Source organism: Eriocheir sinensis, chromosome 60 (genome assembly GCF_024679095.1).
Source record: "Eriocheir sinensis breed Jianghai 21 chromosome 60, ASM2467909v1, whole genome shotgun sequence".
Taxonomy (NCBI): Eukaryota; Metazoa; Arthropoda; class Malacostraca; order Decapoda; family Varunidae; genus Eriocheir; species Eriocheir sinensis.
In genome coordinates this window covers 375029-393216 of record NC_066568.1, presented here as the reverse complement: position 1 = coordinate 393216, position 18188 = coordinate 375029, and the positions used below count along the sequence as shown (strand labels likewise).

General features: G+C 42.9%; 1 long non-coding RNA gene across 1 annotated transcript in view; it reads left to right on the top strand.

Annotated features, from left to right (window-relative positions):
• The window catches only part of LOC126985658 (uncharacterized), a 55291-nt gene extending 44734 nt beyond the window's left edge, over nucleotides 1-10557 (top strand). The window contains exon 5 of the long non-coding RNA XR_007738840.1: nucleotides 10435-10557. This is a non-coding gene — a long non-coding RNA (uncharacterized LOC126985658). The remainder of the gene's footprint in view (nucleotides 1-10434) is intronic.
• The last annotated feature ends 7631 nt before the right edge of the window (nucleotides 10558-18188 follow it).

Genomic DNA, 18188 nt, shown 5'->3' with positions numbered 1-18188 from the left:
GCTCCATGATTGAGGCAAACCGTTTCGGGCCAATTTGGTTTTAGTAGTAATTGGTTCAATTAGCATTTACTGATGTAAGACCGACACTGCTAACGAAGCTGTTTGCCGCAACAGTCACTCAGCTGCCGCTGCCGACACGACCCCGACGGTAGCCAATGCTGGCCCAATAAGCCCATGTTTGCTGGGATACCACGTGAATGAGAGCAGTGTTCGCTGTATCTATCATAGTGTGAAAAAAAATTCTTAGCGCAGTAACTGCGAGTGCTCCAAGAGTGGAGATAAACCCCGTCCTTTTCTATTTGTTCATGAATTAACCTATTATAAACACATAAATAGGCATTTTCTTTCCTTAAACAAGAAATTGGCAGGCAGGAGTGGGCACTCCTACGGAATCCGGGTTTCCCGCCTGGCTCAGTTTCTACTCGCTGGCCAAAGTTGCCAGTTATGCATTTTCTGCTGTATTGTTACCAAGTTGGACAAGTGAGCCATCCTGGCAGAGCTGCCTTCCACATTGTCAGCGAGCGAGCCATGTCATACACTCACACTCTCTCTTACTCTCAACCACAATTTCTATTATTGCTCTCTAAATCATACTTTAAATAAGATACGAAACAGTAATTGTGGAGATTGACTCCGCGCCTCCAAAATACGACATTACGCCTCCATATTATATTGTTAAGGGATGCATATTTAAACTACTCCAACCGAACTTTAACCCAGTAGCAGCGTCAGGCCATTTTGTGGCTTTACCGTGTATCAGCAACGGGCCAAATTTGTGCCATGATATAAACCCCCCAAAATAGATGATACATAATCTGATCACAAATGCTTTGATATATATTATGAAATGGTTTGTGTGAGGGGTAATTTTTTCTCATTTTTCTCGCTTGGAGGGACCATTAAGAAACATGATCCGCGCTGCTACTGGGTTAAATAACCTGACCTCTAACGGGGGGGCCTCGCCTCCCTCAACCCCCCAGCGTGGTAACACTGCACTGAGACTGAAGCAGAAAGTGCATAACTGGCAACTTGGGCCCATGGGTAACAGCTGAGCCAGGCAGGACCCGGATTCCATAGTATTTCTAGGGGGGCACTAATTTTATACGGATTTTCGAATAGTACGGGGGTCCTGGGTCCCTAACCCCCGTACTATTTGAGGGACGACTGTATATCAAAATACCTCTACCGCAAAATCCCGCGATATAGCGAAAAATCTGCGATACGAAACTAAATATTTACAATTTAAAAATCCGCGATACAGTGAGACCGCGATAAGTGAACTGTGATATGGCGAGGGATTACTGTAAACCGTAAAACATTAACCGGTCCACTACTCCAACTACAACAAAAAGACATAATGTAGGCTACTTAGTACTGGCCCGATGTACATTTCCTTCTTGTAGCCTGATTGCAGAATATTTATGTTGGCCTTATAGAGGGGTTGCACGTGACGTCATCATCAGCGATCAGCTGATCACTTCTCAGCTGCCCTGCAAAGGCCTGCCATTTTGGGAGGCACATATTTACCTCAAGAGAGCTCCTCAGCTTTTGCCCGCCATGTTACTGTACGTGTTGGTGTTTGTGTTAGTGTCCATCTATTACTGTGTTGGTGTGGGTGTTAGTGTCCATCTGTTACTGTGTTGGTGTTTGTGTTAGTGTCCATCTATTACTGTGTGGGTGGGTGTTAGTGTCCATCTGTTACTGTGTTGGTGTTTGTGTTAGTGTCCATCTATTACTGTGTTGGTGTGGGTGTTAGTGTCCATCTATTACTGTGTTGGTGTGGGTGTTAGTGTCCATCTATTACTGTGTTGGTGTTTGTGTTAGTGTCCATCTATTACTGTGTTGGTGTGGGTGTTAGTGTCCATCTATTACTGTGTTGGTGTGGGTGTTAGTGTCCATCTATTACTGTGTTGGTGTGGGTGTTAGTGTCCATCTATTACTGTGTTGGTGTGGGTGTTAGTGTCCATCTATTACTGTGTGGGTGTGGGTGTTAGTGTCCATCTATTACTGTGTTGGTGTTTGTGTTAGTGTCCATCTATTACTGTGTTGGTGTGGGTGTTAGTGTCCATCTGTTACTGTGTTGGTGTTTGTGTTAGTGTCCATCTATTACTGTGTGGGTGTGGGTGTTAGTGTCCATCTATTACTGTGTTGGTGTGGGTGTTAGTGTCCATCTGTTACTGTGTTGGTGTGGGTGTTAGTGTCCATCTATTACTGTGTTGGTGTTTGTGTTAGTGTCCATCTATTACTGTGTTGGTGTGGGTGTTAGTGTCCATCTATTACTGTGTTGGGTGTTAGTGTCCATCTATTACTGTGTGGGTGGGTGTTAGTGTCCATCTATTACTGTGTGGGTGTGGGTGTTAGTGTCCATCTATTACTGTGTTGGTGTGGGTGTTAGTGTCCATCTATTACTGTGTGGGTGTGGGTGTTAGTGTCCATCTATTACTGTGTTGGTGTGGGTGTTAGTGTCCATCTATTACTGTGTTGGTGTGGGTGTTAGTGTCCATCTATTACTGTGTTGGTGTGGGTGTTAGTGTCCATCTGTTACTGTGTTGGTGTTTGTGTTAGTGTCCATCTATTACTGTGTGGGTGTGGGTGTTAGTGTCCATCTGTTACTGTGTTGGTGTTTGTGTTAGTGTCCATCTATTACTGTGTTGGTGTGGGTGTTAGTGTCCATCTATTACTGTGTTGGTGTGGGTGTTAGTGTCCATCTATTACTGTGTGGGTGTGTGTTAGTGTCCATCTATTACTGTGTTGGTGTGGGTGTTAGTGTCCATCTATTACTGTGTGGTTGTGTGTGTTAGTGTCCATCTATTACTGTGTTGGTGTGGGTGTTAGTGTCCATCTATTACTGTGTTGGTGTGGGTGTTAGTGTCCATCTATTACTGTGTGGGTGTGGGTGTTAGTGTCCATCTATTACTGTGTTGGTGTTTGTGTTAGTGTCCATCTATTACTGTGTGGGTGTGGGTGTTAGTGTCCATCTATTACTGTGTTGGTGTGGGTGTTAGTGTCCATCTATTACTGTGTTGGTGTGGGTGTTAGTGTCCATCTATTACTGTGTGGGTGTGGGTGTTAGTGTCCATCTATTACTGTGTGGGTGTGGGTGTTAGTGTCCATCTATTACTGTGTGGGTGTGGGTGTTAGTGTCCATCTATTACTGTGTGGGTGTGGGTGTTAGTGTCCATCTATTACTGTGTGGGTGTGGGTGTTAGTGTCCATCTATTACTGTGTTGGTGTGGGTGTTAGTGTCCATCTATTACTGTGTTGGTGTGGGTGTTAGTGTCCATCTGTTACTGTGTGGGTGGGTGTGTTAGTGTCCACCTGTTACTGTGTGGGTGTGTGTGTTAGTGTCCATCTGTTACTGTGTGGGTGTGTGTGTTAGTGTCCATCTATTACTGTGTGGGTGGGTGTGTTAGTGTCCATCTATTACTGTGTGGGTGTGGGTGTTAGTGTCCATCTATTACTGTGTGGGTGTGGGTGTTAGTGTCCATCTGTTACTGTGTGGGTGTGGGTGTTAGTGTCCATCTGTTACTGTGTGGGTGTGTGTGTTAGTGTCCATCTGTTACTGTGTGGGTGTGTGTGTTAGTGTCCATCTGTTACTGTGTGGGTGTGTGTGTTAGTGTCCATCTATTACTGTGTGGGTGGGTGTGTTAGTGTATCTATTACAGTATGGGTGTGGGTGTTAGTGTCCATCTGTTACTGTGTGGGTGTGGGTGTTAGTGTCCATCTGTTACTGTGTGGGTGTGTGTGTTAGTGTCCACCTGTTACTGTGTGGGTGTGTGTGTTAGTGTCCATCTGTTACTGTGTGGGTGTGTGTGTTAGTGTCCACCTGTTACTGTGTGGGTGTGTGTGTTAGTGTCCATCTGTTACTGTGTGGGTGTGTGTGTTAGTGTCCATCTATTACTGTGTGGGTGTGTGTGTTAGTGTCCATCTGTTACTGTGTGGGTGGGTGTGTTAGTGTCCATCTGTTACTGTGTGGGTGGGTGTGTTAGTGTCCATCTGTTACTGTGTGGGTGTGTTAGTGTTCATCTGTTACTGTGTGGGTGTGTTAGTTTTCATCTGTTACTGTGTGGGTGTGTTAGTGTCCATCTGTTACTGTGTGGGTGTGTGTGTTAGTGTCAATCTGTAACTGTGTGGGTGTGTGTTATTGAAAAACTGTAACTGTGTGGGTGTGTGTGTTAGTGTCCATCTGTTACTGTGTGGGTGGGTGTGTTAGTGTCCATCTGTTACTGTGTGGGTGGGTGTGTTAGTGTCCATCTGTTACTGTGTGGGTGTGTGTGTTAGTGTCCATCTGTTACTGTGTGGGTGTGTGTGTTAGTGTCCATCTGTTACTGTGTGGGTGTGGGTGTTAGTGTCCATCTGTTACTGTGTGGGTGGGTGTGTTAGTGTCCATCTGTTACTGTGTGGGTGGGTGTGTTAGTGTCCACCTGTTACTGTGTGGGTGTGTGTGTTAGTGTCCATCTGTTACTGTGTGGGTGTGTGTGTTAGTGTATCTATTACTGTGTGGGTGTGTGTGTTAGTGTCCATCTGTTACTGTGTGGGTGTGTGTGTTAGTGTCCATCTGTTACTGTGTGGGTGGGTGTGTTAGTGTCCATCTGTTACTGTGTGGGTGAGTTAGAGTTCATCTGTTACTGTGTGGGTGTGGGTGTTAGTGTCCAGCTATTACTGTGTGGGTGTGTGTGTTAGTGTCCATCTGTTACTGTGTGGGTGTGTGTGTTAGTGTCCATCTGTTACTGTGTGGGTGTGGGTGTTAGTGTCCATCTATTACTGTGTGGGTGTGGGTGTTAGTGTCCATCTATTACTGTGTGGGTGGGTGTGTTAGTGTATCTATTACAGTATGGGTGTGGGTGTTAGTGTCCATCTATTACTGTGTGGGTGTGGGTGTTAGTGGCCCATCTATTACTGTTACTGATAGGTGCTACACTGCCACTCACAGTAGGTAGACAGGGGCTGCCAAGTATAGGTCATTGGGCTTTTTGCGAACCCCTTATGTTCTTACTAAACACCCCCCGGGGATGCCCGGGGTTAAATTAGTCATATATTCATTGTTCTTATCATCAAATATATCTTGAAGTTTGATAATAAGTGTATATACTGTATGTCCATCATCATTTGGCAGCCTAATGGATAGTTATATAATGAAGCCTAGCTTCACTGTCCAGATTATTTGCATATTCACTTAGATTGTGTCATGAAGACGGGAGGCACAGGCCAGCCATCATCAGGGGGCAGGGGCTCAGCTGATTGCTCATGCCTCCCAAAATGGCTGACAGTTTTTTTCCTAAAACAAAAGCGAAGCGGTGTGACGTCAGTGCAACCCCTCTACAGTACCCTCTCGAGTTTTGCGCTCGCTTCGTTCCGAAGGTATGGCGCTAAACTCAAGGATCACGAAACTCGAGGTATTGAAAACACTGAGAAAGCGCTTATTGTTCCGACCCGTAGAGTTTTTATTTTTTATTTATTTATTTATTTAATTTTTTACATGTGGGCTATGGCGCCGGTAGACTATCCATCTGGGCCTGATGGTTAGCCCCCAGCCCGTCATGGCACTGGCAACTGTTTATAATGACGCCATTATAATTGGCTCATGCTGCTCCCAGGAGCTCACATTTTTTCCTCCTTTACTCCCTTGTTATCTCAAAATATGGACCTTGTAAAAAGGAAGAAAACAGGAAGAGAGAACGGGTCGTTTTAAAGCCACAGATGAAGCCTGAGGCTGAGCTCTGAAAATCCGCTTGTGATTTGCTGGGAGTCCAATGACGTCATCGCTGGAGCTCACCCGGTCAGCAGCCTTGCTGATTTGGGGCAGTGTCACACTGGCTGTTTTCCTCTAACCATTGTGGCTACTGGCAACGCCCGTGCGCCCATCCGGGAGTGAGTTGTCGGTTGTCCTTAACCTGGAGTCACACTGGGCATTTTTCTTCCCACCGCGTTTGCGGAAGTTTGGGCAACCGGCAAATCCAACTTTTCCGGGTGTACGTCACACCCGGCCAAGGTCGGTTGCCCGTATCCACATCCACAACGTAAACAAAACACTTGCCCTGTATCGACATGGCGTCGTCTACTAAAGTAAAGGCTGCCGCAGCTTGTGCTGCCATTACCCAAGTTATGGACGTGTTGCTGCAGTTAAATGGAAGGAAGAAGCTGTTGTGGGTGTGGCGTGTCTGTGGTTTCTCCATGCCAGTTCTCATTGTCACCACTGCGCGTGAGCGGCCAACCCACCCATATAGACTCTGACCACATAAACACGTGGATCGAGTAACAACAGAGATACACACACACACACACGCACACACCAGACTCATCGTGAACCATGGCAGATGTTTCTCACAAACAAAAATGGCTTTGCCATTTCCTAGTGTGTGTTAGAACTTATTTGGTGAGTGGTTCATACAAACCAAACATACCCAATGGCAAGAAGAGAGCAGTGTTAAAGATGACTGCTCTCTTCTTGCCAAGAGCTAGGTTTGGTTCATGTGAGCCACTCACCAAATACATTCTAACACACTCAAGAAATGGTGAAGTCGTTTCTGTTTGTCAGAAAATCTGCAATGTGTGTGTGTGTGTTGTTATTTGATCCATATATTTATGTGGTTAAGTCAAGATGGGTGGGTTGGCCGTGCACGTGCAGTGGTGACAATGAGAACAGCCATGGAGGAACCACAGGCATGCCACACCCACAACTGTTTCTTCCTTATATTTAACTGCAGCAACAAGTTTATTACTTGGTTAATGGCAGCACAAGTCGCGACAGCCCTTACTTTAGCAGACGACGCCATGTTGATACGGGGCAAGTGCTTTATATACGTTGTGGATATGGATACTGGCACCCAACCTTGGCCGTGTGTGACGCACACCTGTAAAAGTTGGAGTTGCCGGTTGCCTAGCTGGCACCAAAGCGGTGGGAAGAAAAAGCCCTCTGTGACACCAGCTTATGGATAACCGTGAACTCGCTCCTGCTTGGGCGTACAGGCATTGCCTGTAGCCCCAACGGTTGGACGAAAACAACCATTGTGACACCGCCTTAAGGTGGTAGTTCGGGTTTTCCAAGAAATATTTGTCAAAAATAAACTATTGGAAATATAGAGTTCAAACTTTACAGCTAACTTGCACTTTTGGGTATCTTTGTTCTCCCTGGATTAGAATGCTGTCGGTATGTCATGTCATGTCATACTCGATGACATGACATGTCAGGCAAAATAATTGTTCTACATTAAATATTTTTCATCTTAGATGTACGAAATTATAGGTGGTAATGGTTTAATGGTTGCGTAAAGATACGGTGTCAATTTTTAAAAAATTATAATTCATCTATTTAAAAAAAAAAATTGAAATTATATCTGAACTCAGTATGATTCCGTATCCACGTTTTACATCATAAATTTATTTTTCTTTATTTTACATTAAGAAATGTTTTAAATTAAAGACCGTAACTTTCAAGAGCATAAAATTATCCATGTATACACACAGTTTCATGGAAATATCATCTGATTTGGAATGTACAAAAATTTTTGAAGCTGAATATTCATGTTTTGAGATATTGGCCATCAAACACTTTGGTTGGTAGTAACTCATTTTTATTCTCTCTGAATGAGCTTTTTCCAGTATATAGTGATATTTACACAATAAACAAGAAGTAAACACTTCTTTATAGAAATATAGAAAAATAAATATATCCATTGTCAAAAAAAAAAAAAAAAACTACACGGTTCGTGTCGCACGTGTCAGCTACAGGTCACCTCCTCCTGCCTCATAGGTGATGCCTTCTTGTCTTTTCTTGCTCTCTTCTTCTTCTTCTGCCTTTTCTGCCTTCTTTTTCCTTCTTAGCTTCATACCCTTCATAGCCAGCGCCGCGCGACACTTGCACGTCGCTATGTCAGCAAGCACTGGCCTTGAGCAGTGACTGTGTCTCCACCCCTCCCCTGTCAACGTGCCATAAATAGGATAACTTGTAAAAGTTTCACTGTTCAGTTGTCACCCTACTGGAGCGAGTAAATAAGAACTAAAACGCCTCACCCTCTGACATCCAGGGCATACGTCCTTCTCGTATACTGCTGATGTTGCCACCCCAAGATGTTTTTCTACCATTTTCATTACTCATAACATGTTTTGAAGAGTTTATAGAACAACTTTAAATGTTTTTTGAAAAAATTTTTTTGTCACTCCTGAACCCGAACCCTGGCCTTAAGGCAGTGAAGCCGCTGATAGGGTAAGCATCGGCGATGACATCATCGGACTCCCAGCGAATCACAGGATTATTTTCAGCACTGTCAGCCAATCATACGTAAGGCAGCTGCCTTCAACTGCGGCTTCAAAACGACCCGTTCTCTCTCTCTCTCTCTCTCTCTCTCTCTCACCATAGCCACAATGTTTGGAGGAAAACGTCCAGTGTGATATACTACCTTTAAAGGTAGCGTGCGTGACGGCGATGGTAAGTAGACGTAACCCGTACGTGTCAAAGCAGTGCGAAACTCGGGGTGATAATGCGCGAAACTCGGGATGGTAAGAATTTAGGACTAACCGCGAAACTCGTGGATAGAGAAACTCAGATAGCACGAAACTCGAGAGGGTACTATATATTGGCCCGATAAACAAATCCTTTATGCCATAGTTCCGTTATTTGCCGGTATCGGTCTGGACTTTCGATGTTTGCTGGGTGCAATGGAAATGAGTTATTTGAGGAGTGCTTGTGGTGTGAGTAAAATGGAGAGAATGAGTAATGAAAGTGTGTACGAGCATTTTGGAATGTGTCACAGGGTTGAAGGGAAGAAGTGTGGAGTGGTGGAAGAAGTGAAGCAACTGACTTTAAGGGGGGCGACTACCCCCCCCCCTACAGCTCTTTTGGTAGGTCCAATAGCCTTGAAATTTTATTATGTTGTTTGTTGGTGTTAATGAGGAGTGTATAGTGAATTTCATGGAGATTGGGTGAATGATAGGGGGCACTGAGGTAAAACGCGTTTTTTTTCAATTTGTTTCACAGGCTTTATTTTTAAGTCAATCACTTTGAAAAAATTACCAATGAAACTTCGATTATATATCTACATTTTGTCGGGAACAGATTTTTGATTTTTTATTTTATCTTTGAGAGAAAATTTTAAATTTTTTTTTTCACACTTGATTTTCTCCGCTCTGTATCCCGTTTTCTATGGCCATATTGAAAAATCTATTCCAATAAAAAAATCGGCCTTTGATTGAAGTTTTTATTGATACCTAACAATTGTCAGTCAGATGATTTACTGATTTTTTGAAATTTTTTGAAGTGTAAAAAACCAACTTTTGAGAAATCGGCTCCTAATTTTTTTTTTGCATTTACCCCTGTCATGCCCTTCATAATTGTCCGATTGAGATGAAATTTTCACACATGATTGTGCAAACCTTGCTGATTGACTGGAGATATTGATAAGGCATCTGGTCCCCCTTTATCAGTGTTGAGAAAGTATTATTCACTGGTATGTGAGGGTGTCAAAAGGCGCCACCTTTCTCATTGTCGCCAGATTTTATCAATATTCTCCAGGCTGGTATTCTTCATCCTTCTTCTGCTGTTTTCTTTTCTTTTAGGACTTGGGTGTTGCATGTCTGGCTCTTTCAAGGTCTTGCCAGTGAAGAGATTCTTGTAATCTTTCTTGAGAACCAAACATATGTAATATTATGTTCCCATCCTCATAGCCAAAGTTGTGACGCGTGATCTACAGTCCTCTCGGCCCTCGGGCAGCATGACTCACTCCATCCACCCTCTCTGAGATGCCAAGTGATGCAGATTCATAAAGAAGAAATCATTTTTTATTGAAAATTTACGCGTATATAAGCATTGAATGACACCACGTGTGTAACCGCGTGACTCAGGCCTCTGACGCAACCGCGCGGGGTATTTAAACATGGCTTCCCGGCCGTAAGGGATTTAATTTGACCAAAACAAACCTTACCACTTGATAATTTAGGCTATCTCGGCCACAGTGAGCGAAGAAAAAGAATTTCTCAGATTTCAAAAATATTCGGCCAAAAATACCCCGTAGCCGCCCCCCTTAAAGTGGTTTGTCCACATGGAGCAAATGGAGGAAAGTAAGATGACCAGAAGGGTGTATGTGAGTGAGATAGAGGGAGGGAATGCTAGAGGACGACCTTCAGTGAAATGGAGGGATAGAGTGCAAGAGTATTTTAGGGAGAGAGGGGAAAGATCTTTGAGAAGGCAAGGAGGGAGTGTCTGGATAGAGAAAGTTGGAAACTTCTGCTGTCGATGAAATATTGATGATGAAGAGAGAGAAACAATTTATATAACAGTATATTAATACTTTGTTACGACTGTCAATGTATTTATATGATTTTTATGTGAATATATGTCCCTCTCCTTATACTGTATCTTATTTATTTCCTCTGTTTTATGTCTACTATGATGATGTTTATAAGATATTAATGTTGGAAAACCTTTATTTATCACAGAAAAATGTGCGGGTTCTTCGGAGCAGCAAGCCCCTCCTATCGCTACGCTCCTTCAATTCCTCAAACTCATGCAAATCAAGTATCAACAAACAGCGTCCATTCAAAATGCAGCTGCCCGACCTGGTGAGTTACCGCTTATCAAATTTATTTTGCTGCCTACACACCTTCAGGAGACACGGGGCTGATGGTGGTAGGCTGTGGGTGTGTAAATGTGTAGGGGAAAGGAGAAAATGAGTAGTGATGGACAAGGAATAGAAGGTAAAGATGGCGCAAAAGAAGTGCAGTACTTGTTCTGGGAGTTTCTCAGCTCACTTTTTTACATGGCGTTCTGTTCTCTGTCAACTGTGTCTCACCAGGCAGCATCTTGAGACAAGACTGAAGGAGCAAGAAGAGAAAATGGAAGCAGGTCAGAATAAAATAATAGAGCTTTCTCGCACTGTTGCCTCCTTGTGGGAATTCATCCAGGCTAACGTTACTGTTGTGCCTAACCCTTCTGTCATGAAGAGATTTTCTGTTCTCTTTTTCTATTACTCTCTCGGTCTGACACGTCCTCTATGCATATTGAAACACACGAGAAATTAATCACAACAATTAAGGAGAGGTTATTCCCTGGCGACCAGCGTGACGGGAGAGCCACTCCTTACTGAGTCAGCCAAAGAGGTACCCCATTCACTTAATGGGTTATGGGAGGCTCGCTCATCTGGCTGTTGCTGCACTACACTTCTCCTATCGCCCCCTTGCCTCCAGCAGTACTGTCGACACCAGCGGACGACACCACGCAGCGGGAGGGTGGTAGTGGCACTGCCCATGTTGGCTTCACCGTCGTGAAGGGAGGAGCCAAACCAGCCAGACAAGCAATTTATCCTGTTCATTGCTTCAACAGGTTTGCCATTCTGGAGGAGGAGGACGAGCAGGAAAGCACCTTCCTGGTGGGCGACTCCATGATTCGCCAGCAGGTTGTTGAGTTCTGCGGCAGAGTTCCTTGTCAAAGATGGAACTATTGCTATCCTGGTGCTGGGATCGACGATGTAACAGCTGCTCCTGAGATCTTCCCCCAGGCTACTAATGATTCACTGTTTGTTATTCACACAGATACCAATGATGTCTGCAATGTCCGGTCTGAGGAACTGCTGGAGAAGTATCGTAGAATTATCCAGCAGTACAAGGTGAAATCAAATAATGTTCTCATTTCATGTGTTCTCCCCAGAATGTTGGCTGCTTTGGTCTTTTACAGTAAGGCCTTTAGCCTAAATAACAGACTTCAAACTCTTTGCAGGGAAATGGACGCCGGCTACGTAAACTTTTGGGATCAATTTTATGGCATGAGGAGTCTGTTTTAGAAAGAAGGACTCTATTTGTCTGCAGTTGGAGTGGCAACATTTGGGAGGCTGCTTCACGGCACTGTTCGAAACTTTAGAGCAAAAAATGAGTCGCGCGTTCAGACCCCGTCCACTTAAATATAGATAGTTGTCATGCGGCCACCACTTCACTAAATCGTAAAACAACTAACAACTCTGTTTCTCGAGTTATAACAAAAGACAATTTAAGGGTTCTTAGCTTTAATGCTTGAAGCTTAAAGAAATAAGATCGATGAATTGCAGTGCCTAACTAAAACAGAAGACTTTGATGTAATTGCCGTAACTGAAACGTTTATTGACACCGCTAATAATAGCTTAATTTCTTAATACAATACAGATAATTTTATATTTTTCAGTGAAGACCGAGTTAATCGTAGAGGTGGAGGAGTGGCTCTTTATGTCAAAAGTAGTTTACAGCCCGTTGATAAAACACCAGAGGACAGTACCGTAGAACACTTGAGCGTGAGTACAAATACCGATCAATTGAAAATCAACATATCCGTCACTTATAGGCCTCCAGGCCAATCACTCGAAGATGATGAAATAATGTATAATGTTTTGCAAAGAACTCTCCAAAACACCAGTGATGAGTTGATTTTGGGCGATTTTAATCTACGGCATATAGACTGGCAGACACTCACGGGATCTGAGGGTGAATTGCACAGGATGTTAGACTTCATTGAAAATAACTGCCTTAGCCAAATGGTTAGTGATCCAACGCGCGATAATAATGTTCTTGATCTTGTATTAGTAACCCAAGAGAACTTAGTTGACAATGTTAGCATTGGCGAACACCTCGGATCATGCGATCATAGACTGGTGCGTCTCGACATAAGAGCTCAAACAAGGATTGCAAAGAATAAGGTATTGGTTCCCAATTTTAAAAGAGCGGATTTTGAAAGAATAAGACAGTCATTAATGAACTTTCAATTAGTATCCAACATCGACGTCGAAGAATCTTGGCAAGACTTTAAAGCTCGATTACTAACTGAACAAAATAAATCCGTGCAATCTTGTGAAAAACGCCGTAAAGTTAAAAATCCTCCGTGGTTTGATAATGAAATTAAATTGCTCTCCAAAAGAGAGGAACTTGTTATATAGGCAAAAGAAAACTGATAACTACCGAAAATAGTAAATGGTACTACGAAGCAAGACGACAAGTCAAAAGTTAAATCAAACAGGCGAAATGGAGGTACGAAGTAAACATTGCGGTAAATTGCAAGTCAGATCCTAAATTTTTTTTTTAGATATATAAACAACAAAACAGATTCGAAGTGGGATTGGCCCATTAACTGATAATTCGGGCAATATCGTGACAGACAGCCAACTCATAGCGAACATGTTAAATTCTTATTTTGCCTCGGTTTTTAATAGTAATTATACCGATACTGCTGCTGTTCCCAACATGATTGAAAATCCCAGTCATACCCTCCCTGACTTTGAAATCAGTACAGATGAGGTTCTCAAAGTGCTGCAGTTACTTAAAACTAACAAAAGTCCAGGACCTGATAAAATATACCCAAAATTACTTAAAGAAATAACAAGAGAGATACTCAGATCTTTAACAATGCTGTTTAACATGTCTTTGCACCATGGTATCGTTCCTAGTGATTGGAAAATGGCTAACGTAACACCCAGTGACCGAAAATTACCGGATAATTACAGGCCAATCAGCTTAACTTCAATTATTGGTAGATTATTTGAGACAATTATTTGAGATAAAGTAGTTCACTACCTAGAGTGTAATTAGGTAATCCTGGACTTGCAACATGGTTTCTGTAACAACAGATCTTGTTTGTCGAATCTATTAACATTATATAGCGAGCTTTTTGCAGTCTATGATGTTTCTAAATCACTTGAAATTATTTATTTGGACTTCCAGAAGGCGTTTGATAAAGTCCTACACTACAAGTTGCTTCATAAAATCAAGGAAATAGGTATCGGGGGTAAGCTTCACGAATGGATCAAGCACTGGCTAAGCAATAGAAAGCAAAGAGTTGTAATAAATGGAGTGACCTCTGAGTGGATGCCAGTCACTAGTGGTGTCCCCCGAGGCTCTGTCCTGGGACCCGTTCTCTTCGTCATTTACATCAACGACATTGACCTAGGTCTCAATTATTTCATTAGTAAGTTTGCAGATGACACGAAAATCGGCAATGCGGTACTTATGGAATGTGACGGGCGGAGCCTACAAGAAGATTTGCGTAAAATATAAGATTAGTCAGTAAAATGGGAAATGCCTTTTAATATAAACAAGTGCCAGATTCTGCAGGTTGGATCTAGAAATATAAAGAAGGACTATGAAATGTGCGGCGTTAAAGTTAAAGGCATTCACTCGGTCAAAGATCTTGGCGTCACAGTCGCGTCTATCCTCAAGTTTTCCCAGCAGTGCAACGAGTCTGTTAAAAAAGCAAACAGGATGATCGGTTTGGTTAAGAGAAATTTTTAATTCAAGAATAAAGATGTTATACTACCTTTGTGTAATAGTTTTGTCAGACCTCATTTGGAGTATGCCGTGCAGTTTCGGTCTCCCCACCATGCAAAAGACATTGCTAAATTAGAAGGTGTTCAGCGTAGAGCAACCAAGATGATTCCTTCATTACGAAACAAACCCTACGAGGAAAGGCTGTCACATCTAAAGCTGTTTTCTCCTGTAAAACGCCGCCTCAGAGGAAAACTGATCGAGTGCTTTAAAATACTTTACTGTTTTACCAATGTGGATCTGACCAAGCTGTTTGTGATGGATGATTCGACGCGAACGAGAAATAATGGCGCTAAACTCAAATGTAGACGAGTTCATTCAGATTGCACAAAATTCTTCTTCACTAATGCTGTCGTTCGAGATTGGAACAGATTACCACCATCAGTGGTGCAGTGTACCTCGATTGCATCGTTTAAGAATAATCTTGACCGCCATCTCCTCCATCTAAATGTTCACTAGGTCAGTTTCAACGCCATGGTGGCTGCAAAACAACTGTCTCTTAGTTTTAGGACAGACCACCTAGTTTGGGCCTTAGGGCCTGTGTGGTCTGGTTATCTGTGTAATTCTCTCTCTCTCTCTCTCTCTCTCTCTCTCTCTCTCTCTCTCTCTCTCTCTCTCTCTCTCTCTCTCTCTCTCTTCCCCCTTCTTATTCATACACACACACACACAAACAAACGAACAAACTAACACACAAACAAACAAACACACTCAGCCACAAACACGAGAAAAAGAGAGAGAGAGAGAGAGAGAGAGAGAGCACACCTGCCAGGAGAGGAGGAGAAGGAATGAGGAAGAAGAGAGGATTAGGGAGGACCATGGGGAGTATGCAAACAATAGTAGGCAGGAAGTGTCAAGTAATTATAACTAATTAACCAGTTTATGATGGATTCTTTGAGCGGCTTTCATATCCTCTATACGCACTGATTGTTAAGTTTTTCCTTTCCACAAGCTGATCCATTTTTCATTATTTTAATTCTGCGGAATCTTTGAAAATGAGGTTTATTATAGCTATAAACATGCACAGAATGTGTGGTGTTCTTACAGAGAGAGAGAGAGAGAGAGAGAGAGAGAGAGAGAGAGAGAGAGAGAGAGAGAGGTTGAAGGAGAGAGTGGTGGTGAATGAACGTGGAGGGAGGAGCACTGAGCATATTAAGGAAAACGAAGAAGAACAGGAGGAGGAAATGTTTAAAGAATTGGAAAAAAAGATTAGGAGGGGAAGTAGGGGAGTTTCGTGCTCTCTGAGAGTAAAGTAGGATTCTCAGAGCTGGTGTCGTGCCGTTCATGGGCACTCTTTTAATTAATTATGTAGGTCCATTATACCTCAAAGTAGAATTAATTATTGATCATTTAAGCCACAGAGTAAAAATAATAGTTTATTCACCCAGTCTTATAAAGCACCATTATCGCACACAGGATCATCACCTGTCCAAGTAATATAGGTACCACGACTTTAAGAAAGTTACTTGAGGTAATTATTGTTTAGGGATTCTGATGGTGAACTAAGGGTCATAGGACAGGGTCCACTTATTAGAGGTTAGCTTATGTATCTTACATCACTAATTACACTTGTAAATACCATGAACACAGGTTAACATTAACACCTTAAACTAACATGCACACATGGCAATAAGTAGCACCAACATAATAACTGTTTCCACCCACACGGGGAAACACAGACTCCACCATTCCACACCTTAATTAAGTCCTAACTAAAACTAGTGAGTGTTTGCGCTTATCCATTGTTACCCCTGAGAACGACACACATACCACCCTTTTGGCCTTCTCCTTCCTTCCTCTCTTCACACACCCTGCCACAGGCAATCCCCCACAACGCAGCTTCAAAAGTGTTTACTGCTGCATGTTGGCCTTGGTCTGGACGACGCCCAGCTTCCCATCTGTCAGGCTTGCCTTTGGCGCACCTGAAAGGGGCGATGTCGCTCGTGATAATCCAGTCTCAGTTATAGTATTATAGCCAAAGTGAGTTGAACACCGTGAACAGTTCTTTCCTCACCTGAAAGGGGCGATGTTGCTTGTGATAATCCAGCCTCAGTTATAGTATTATAGCCAAAGTGAGTTGAACACCGTGAACAGTTCTTTCCTCACCTGTAAGGGGCGATGTCGCTCGTGATAATCCAGTCTCAGTTATAGTATTATAGCCAAAGTGAGTTGAACACCGTGAACAGTTCTTTCCTCACCTGTAAGGGGTGATGTTGCTCGTGATAATCCAGCCTCAGTTATAGTATTATAGCCAAAGTGAGTTGAACACCGTGAACAGCTCTTTCCTCACCTGTAAGGGGCGATGTCGCTCGTGATAATCCAGTCTCAGTTATAGTATTATAGCCAAAGTGAGTTGAACACCGTGAACAGTTCTTTCCTCACCTGTAAGGGGTGATGTTGCTCGTGATAATCCAGCCTCAGTTATAGTATTATAGCCAAAGTGAGTTGAACACCGTGAACAGCTCTTTCCTCAACTGAAAGGGGCGATGTCGCTCGTGAGAATGAGCTCACTCCCACAACCTAGTGCGAGGAAGGGGTGTTAGTCTCGGCCCCAAAATGCCTTGGTGTGACGTCACGGAGTGACAAACTGACCGCAGGTTAGGCCTGCTTGAGACCTGAGATTTCCTTGGTAGGCCTCCAATATCAATATAAGGTCACTAGTATTTTATTCCCATTATAAATATTTACCGTTCTCCCGCAATAATTAAAAGAAGGCAGATTGGCCGCTTTTGGCAACGATACCCTGTTTTGACCCCTGACACCTCTGAATTTTGTTGACACTACAGATTGTAGGGGAGATATGGGAGCACAACAGGCCTCTTTGTTTCAACCCCCATCTCTTCCCTCTCGCTCTCTCTCTCTCTCCCTTCTCTCTCAAACTTCTTTCTCTCCTCTCATACTTTTCATTTTTTACTCCTTCTCTTGTGTACTTCCTTTTTTCCTTTCTCTCTCTCTCTCTCTCTCTCTCTCTCTCTCTCTCTCTCTCTCTCTCTCTCTCTCTCTCTCTCTCTCTCTCTCTCTCTCTCTCTCTCTCTCTCTCTCTCTCTCTCTCTCTCTCTCTCTCTCTCTCTCTCTCTCTCTCTCTCTCTCTCTCTCTCTCTCTCTCTCATGAGAAACCCACATACATATATAACTGGTTGCGCAAACACCCCAGGTTAACTCTATTTACATGGGGAAAAATACCATTACAATTGTAGTACATTTCGGGCCATTACACTAACGAGGCTGTTTGTGACAAGCTACACTAACTATTTAATCAAAGGTGGAAGATGAAGGACAGCAAAGGCGAAGGCTCCTCCCCACCCCCCCATCCCTCCAGCCAAAGCTGGCAGGAAAGGAAAAAGAACCATACAGCATAGAAAAACTGCATGGAAATTATGTAGGAAAGAGGAAAGAACTACCATTACTGCTACCAATAACCGGGCGATAAAAGCGGACAAGCACACCAGCATTCGAAAGAACTTAATGTTATTACGACAATGAGTAATATCTTAGTTGCTGGTTGGATTCAAAACACTTGTCTAATCTATTCTTGAAGGCCGCAACTGTTGTACTATCAATGACATCACAGGGTAGAGAGTTCCAAACATTAACAACTTGATTGAAGAAGAAATGTTTAGCTTTGTGCGACGAGAATCTTTTACCACTTATCTTCAAATTGTGATTTCTTCTTGTTCTATTCGATCGATCAATTGTAAAGTAATTTTCCGCATTAATATCACTGAATCCTTTAAACATTTTAAACACTTCTATTAGATCGCCTCGCATTCTTCGTTTTGATAGACTGAATAAATTTACTTCTTTAAGCCTTTGTTCATATGATAAATTTCTCAACCTTGGAATCATCTTTGTTACTCTTCGTTGAACCCGTTCCAACTTTTCTATGTCTTTTCTGTAGTAGGGAGACCAAAACTGTA